This window comes from Dipodomys ordii, unplaced genomic scaffold (genome assembly GCF_000151885.1).
Source record: "Dipodomys ordii isolate 6190 unplaced genomic scaffold, Dord_2.0 Scaffold125, whole genome shotgun sequence".
In the NCBI taxonomy this organism is placed as follows: Eukaryota; Metazoa; Chordata; class Mammalia; order Rodentia; family Heteromyidae; genus Dipodomys; species Dipodomys ordii.
This window is the reverse complement of record NW_012267341.1, coordinates 1,729,200-1,734,993: the sequence shown is the minus strand read 5'-3', so window position 1 is coordinate 1,734,993 and position 5,794 is coordinate 1,729,200. Positions and strand designations below refer to the sequence as shown.

Sequence of the window (5,794 nt, the reverse complement as noted above, 5' to 3'; positions counted from 1 at the left end):
TCCTATCTCCAATAAACCACCAGAAAACTGGAAGTGGCGCTGTAGCTCAAGTGGTAGAGCGCTCGCCTTGAGCTGAAGAGCTGAGGGACAGCGCCCAGGCTCAGAGTTCAAGCCCCACGACCAACAAAAAAAAAAAGAGAAATTTTGTGGCCTTTTTAAGAGTGTGGACCCTGTCTAGAAATGCTATAGGATGCCTTGTCATTCAAACTAAAATGTCAGGGATCAGGAAACAGGCAGTAGATGGCTCTTCTACTACATTAGTAGAGATGGGGACAGGGCAGTCCACACCTCCACACCACCAGCTGGATTTCAGTTCACACTTAGGAGACATCATTTGAGAGCTTAGACAGAACATTACTACAAATTTTCCTGGAGGGTCATTTAACAGCTGTTATTGACCAAAAGATCAAAATAAAATGATGGAACAATCCCACTGAGTAAAAAAGGGGGGTATGTATGTGTTCAGGTACAGCTTTCCTAGACCAGGAATCCTACTCAACACCTGCTATGTGATCAGAGAAGTCACTTTAGAAATTTGAATTTCACTTTCTCTTTGTGAATACTAATATCTAACTCCATAAAGAGAGGATAAACAGGAAAGATCCTGCCCTGGTTGGACAGCTGGGGTCTTTTGATCTTTTTCATGATGCTGTATGCTTTTTCCACATTGTAATCCAATGTTCCCAGGTAGCCCTTGTCTGAGAATAAAGTCCAGAGTCAGTGAGTAACAGGCTAAGCTGCTGAAGTAGCTGGAATGGAGGGGGGACTAGAGGCATGTCTGTTCAGGAGGAGAATCTATCCACTATACTACATGTGACAGAAATAAGGAGATATTAGCCAGCAGTAAGACTATAGTGGGCTGGTTTTGGATTTCATTGACCCCCTCCTCAAAGTCCAATTGTGTGATGTTCTGCAGAGACAAAGTGGTTTGTTCTTAAAGTGAGGCTGGAACAAGAAGGCCCACATTAGGGCACAAACAGAATATAACACATTTAAACAGGCCAAGCACCCTTTCTCTTTTGTCTCATTTTGATCTATGGCATGCAAAGCAACTTTCTATTCATTCTTATATTTGAAGAAGTCCACTATTATGGCGGTTAAAAAAAAAAAAAGCCAAGCTAAGCTGCCATGACTAGATTCAGGCTACTATTTCCCTAAGCCATACATGACTGAGAAGTCAAGGGCAGGTTTCCCTAGGATTTCAGTCCCAGGAAAACAAGAATTGCCTTTTCAGTATTTATAGGGCCAGGAACTCAGAGTAATCTGTAAAGCTCTATGCTTGTTCCCCTTTCCCTACATGTTGCTAATGAAGCTACAGAGATGACAGAGTCGATAAAAAATGATACAGACACATTGATTAGGTTGTGCCAATTCTCAGGGGCTGACACCTACAGTACCATTACACATAAAACCGAGGAGGGACTACAAGGATGGCTCTGTTTGCTAACTAATAAAATAATGACATCCAAATACTCATTGCTATCACCATTAGGCCTCTCTGCTGCTCAACTCCCAACCCACCATCTGCTCTATCTAGCCTGTATGGCTAGATTTATCCAGTGAGTACTGGGACCGTATGCTCCTGACACAGGGTCCCAAGCCCTTTGCCAAAAATATGACAATCTCTTCCTACTTCTCTGGATCAACACGATATGGGGATATGGAATCCAGGAATTGAGGAGGCTTCAGAAATGAATTCATCTTGTTTTTCTAGCCTTGAGGTTGGCACAACCCTCAGAAAAGCTAAAAAGAAATGAACAATTAAGAGTCTAATCATCAAACACAGGGAAAGAAAGTAATCAAAACTAGTAAGGCATGAAAATAAAGAATGCAATGGGACTCTATGGACTTTTTTTTTTTTTTTTGGGTTGTTGTTGTTGGTTGTGGGGCTTGAACTCTGGGCCTGGGCGCTGTCCCTCAGCTCTTCTGCTCAAGGCTAGCATACTACCACTTGAACCATAGCACCACTTCTGGCTTTTTCTGGTTATATGGTGCTGAGGAATTGAACCCAGGGCAGCATGCATGCAAGGCAAGCACTCTACCACGGAGCCACCTTCCCAGCCCGTCTCTGGACTTTTAAGTCAGCTTTTTTTTCTTTTTTCTTTTTTTGGGGGGCTAGTCCCGAGGCCTAAATTCAGGGGCCTGAACTTCTTTTGCTTAAAGCTAGTACTATACCACTTGAGCTGCAGCACCACTTCCAGCTTTTTCTGTTTAAGTGGTACTGAGGAATTGAACACAGGGCATAACGCATGCTAGGCAAGCACTCTATCCCTAAGCCACATTCCTAGCCATTAAGTCAGTTTTACAGTTAGCATTTTATCTACACTTAATGTTCCATAAATGTACAGTGATTACTCAGATATATCTCTTGTGTTAACATACATTTTGGTCAAATACAGAAGCTGAAAATAACCCTCAAAGCTAACCACCAATATGAAAAAAAGCAATTAACTGGTTATGGAAATAAGAGGTGTGGAGAAGAGTGCAAATGTGGTTTCCTTCTAGAAATTTTAGCTCAAAACTCATGAGAAGCTGGTTGGTAGGGCCAAAAGCATTTTGTCAGCTGCAATTCTAGACCACTGCAAAGTTGACTGTATTGTTTTATGATGATTTCGTCATTGACCATTTCCTAAATTTTGCTCTATTTATCTAACTCCACCCAGTTTCACAACAGCTCCTGGTTATAGCACTGATCTCAGACAGACATGCAAATGACAATGAAAAAGAGAAGGCAAAAATCTTCTCCAACAGTTAGTAACCTAGAATTGCACTGCTGCTTTAAGGAAGGGGATGTGGAAGGTATATGATAATTTGGTAGGTCCATTACAGAGATCACTGGGCAGTATGCTTATAATCTCTTTGCATCTCTCCTTTTCCCCCTTTCTTTCTTGCTGATCCTAGGGCTTGAACTCAGAGCCTGGGAGCTATCCCTGAGTTCTTCAGCTCAAGGTGAGCACTCTACCACTTGAGCCACAGTGCCACTTCCGGTTTTCTGGTGTTTCATTGGAGATAAGAGTCTTATGGAATTTCCTGACTAGGCTGGCTTTGAATCTCAATCCTCAGATCTCAGCCTCCTGAATAGCTAGGATTATAGTCATGAGACTCTGGCGCATGGCAGATCTCAGCTTCTTTTTTTTGTCAGTCATGGGCGCTGTCCCTCAGCTCTTCAGCTCAAGGTGAGCACTCTACCACTTGAGCTACAGCGCCACTTCCAGTTTTCTAGTTGTTTATTGGAGATAGGAGTCTCACGGTCTCTCCTGCCCGGGCTGGCTTTGAACCTCGATCCTCAGATCTCAGCTCCTGAGTAGCTAGGATTACAGGTGTGAGCCACAGGCACCCAGCAGATCTCAGCTTCTTGAGTAGCTAAAATGACAGGCGTGAGCCATCAGTGCCCAGCTTCCCAGAGCTTTTTTGTCTCAAGACTAGCACACTGGGCTGGGAATGGGGCTTGGTGGTAGAATGCTTGCCTAGCATGCATGAAGCCCTGAGTTTGATTCTTTAGTACTATACAAACAGAAAAAGCCATAGGTGATGCTGTGGCTCAAGTAGTAGAGAGCTAGTCTTGAGCAAAAGAAGCTCAAGGACAGTGCCCAGGCACTGAGTTCAAGCCCCAGGACTGGCAAAAAAAAAAAACCAGACAAAGGATAATTAATTTATCCTTTAAAATTCAATACTAATGTTAAGGAGAGGAGGCGGAGAGAAGAGGCGGGGAGTGGAGGGATATGGAGTGGGAAGGAGAAATAAGGATAAGAAAGAAGAGGGAAGAGAAGAAGAGGAAGGAGAGACTGAATAGGAAGAGATGTAGCCAGACACTGAGCTCACATTATTAGAGATCTTTCTTATTCCCTTACCTTACCTTGTCATGGCAGTTCACCAGCTATAGCAAGCAAGCTACAGCAAGCATGAGAATCACCAGGAGTGCTTTCTAAAACATAATGCTGGACCCAGCCAGAGAATCTACATTTTCAATAAAGTTCCAGGTGTAGCTGATGCTGTAACTATGGACCAAACTTGAGAGCTCAGCATCTGGCTTTCACTTAGAGGAAAACGTACTTGGCAAGGATGATGGGGTAGTTACCTGGACAGCTAAGAGGGAATAAAGGATAGGAAAGAAAAGAGATGCAGGAGACATCAAAGAATCATGTTCCAGATTCTTCAATGTAATTCCTCCTAATTAGAAATGATTATCAAATGGGAATGGTGGCACATGCCTATAATCTCAACATTTGGGAAGCTGAGAGGAGGATTGTGATTGGAGGCCAGTCTAGGTTACATAACAAGACACTCAAAAATTCAATGCGGGGGGAGGTGCTGGGAAGGTGGCTCAATGGTAGAGTGCTTGCCTTGCATGCTTGAGACCCTGGGTTCAATTCCTCAGCACCACATAAGCAGAAAAAGTTGGAAGTGGCACTGTGGCTCAAGTGGTAGAGCACTAGCCTTGAGCTGAAGAGCTGAGGGACAGCATCTAGGCCCAGAGTTCAAGCCTCATGATCAACCAAAAAAAATTCAAAGGGGACAAGGGGCATGGCTCAACTGGTAGAATACCTACCTAGCAAGTGTGAGGCTTTGATTTCAAATTCCAGTACCACCAAAAATGAGGTAGGGAGAGAGAGAAAGAAGTAGGAAAAAAATTACTTCCAAGTGAAAATGCCCTAGCAGTAAATAAGGGGAGAAATACTGATGCCTGGAAGAACAGATGGCTCAGCCATCCTATCAAACTCCATAAATTATAAACAAACACCTTGTACAAAGATCAATGGATAGCCTTTTGTTGGATGACCAGATGAGGCCATGGGAACAATTAGCAATTGTAATGCTTTTGCAAATGGATTAGATACTAATTTGAAAAACCCAAGGGAGTTTATAAGCAGAAAAAAAAATTCCTCTTGGCTATCTCCGACCCTTCTGATTTCAGCAGAAGACCAGATCTCCAAATGACACTGTAGGCACACCAGCCTCAAGGCACCAGTCACATCCCTTGTAGTGGCCTGCCATATACCACTTATCTATTATTTTCGTTTGTTTGTGCTAGAACTGGGGTTTGAACTTAGCCTCATACTCCTACTTTGCTTGCTTGGCTGGAGTGCTACCATTTGAGCCATACTTCTTTTGCTGGTTAATTGGAAACAGTCTCACTGACTTTTCTGCCCCAGACAGTATCAAACTTTGATTTTCTAGGTCTCAGCTTCCTAAGTAGCTAGAATTATAGGCATGAGCCACTGGCACCTGCTCTCCACTGCATTTCTTTTTTTTTTTAAGTAAGTTTTTTATTGTGAAAATACTGTACAGAGGGGTTACTGTTACATGACCAAGGTAATGAGTACATTTCTTATCAAGCATTGTTGCCTCCTTTGTTTTTCCCTTCCATCCCACCTCCAGAACTACATGCTCCTCCTCCTCCCTCTACCCCCCCACCTGCCTAAATTGTAAAGTTAGTTTTTTTTGACATAGTGTCTTGTACATCTCGTTGCAATGGGTCAACCTGTATCCCTATTTAAATATTTTGTTTTTTCCCTTCCCCTCCCCAAATTATACCAACATCAAATACAGTGATAACAAGGGTTATATCATGGGGGAGGAACATATAAAGCAACAACAACAAAAAAATCACATGGTACCTTATAAATATATGTTAGAAACAATAGCAAGAAAGAAAAAAACCATGCCGGACACCGGTGGCTCACGCCTGTAATCCTAGCTACTCAGGAGGCTGAGATCTGAGGATCTCGGTTCAAAGCCAGCCCGGGCAGGAAAGTCTGTGAGACTCTTATCTCCAATAAACCACTAGAAAACC

At 43.0% G+C, this 5,794-nt stretch overlaps 1 protein-coding gene across 1 annotated transcript in view; it reads right to left on the bottom strand.

Moving 5' to 3' along the window:
- Ambra1 (autophagy/beclin-1 regulator 1) overlaps positions 1-5,794 on the bottom strand; it is a 170,100-nt gene that overhangs the window by 34,153 nt on the left and 130,153 nt on the right. The window lies entirely within an intron of this gene.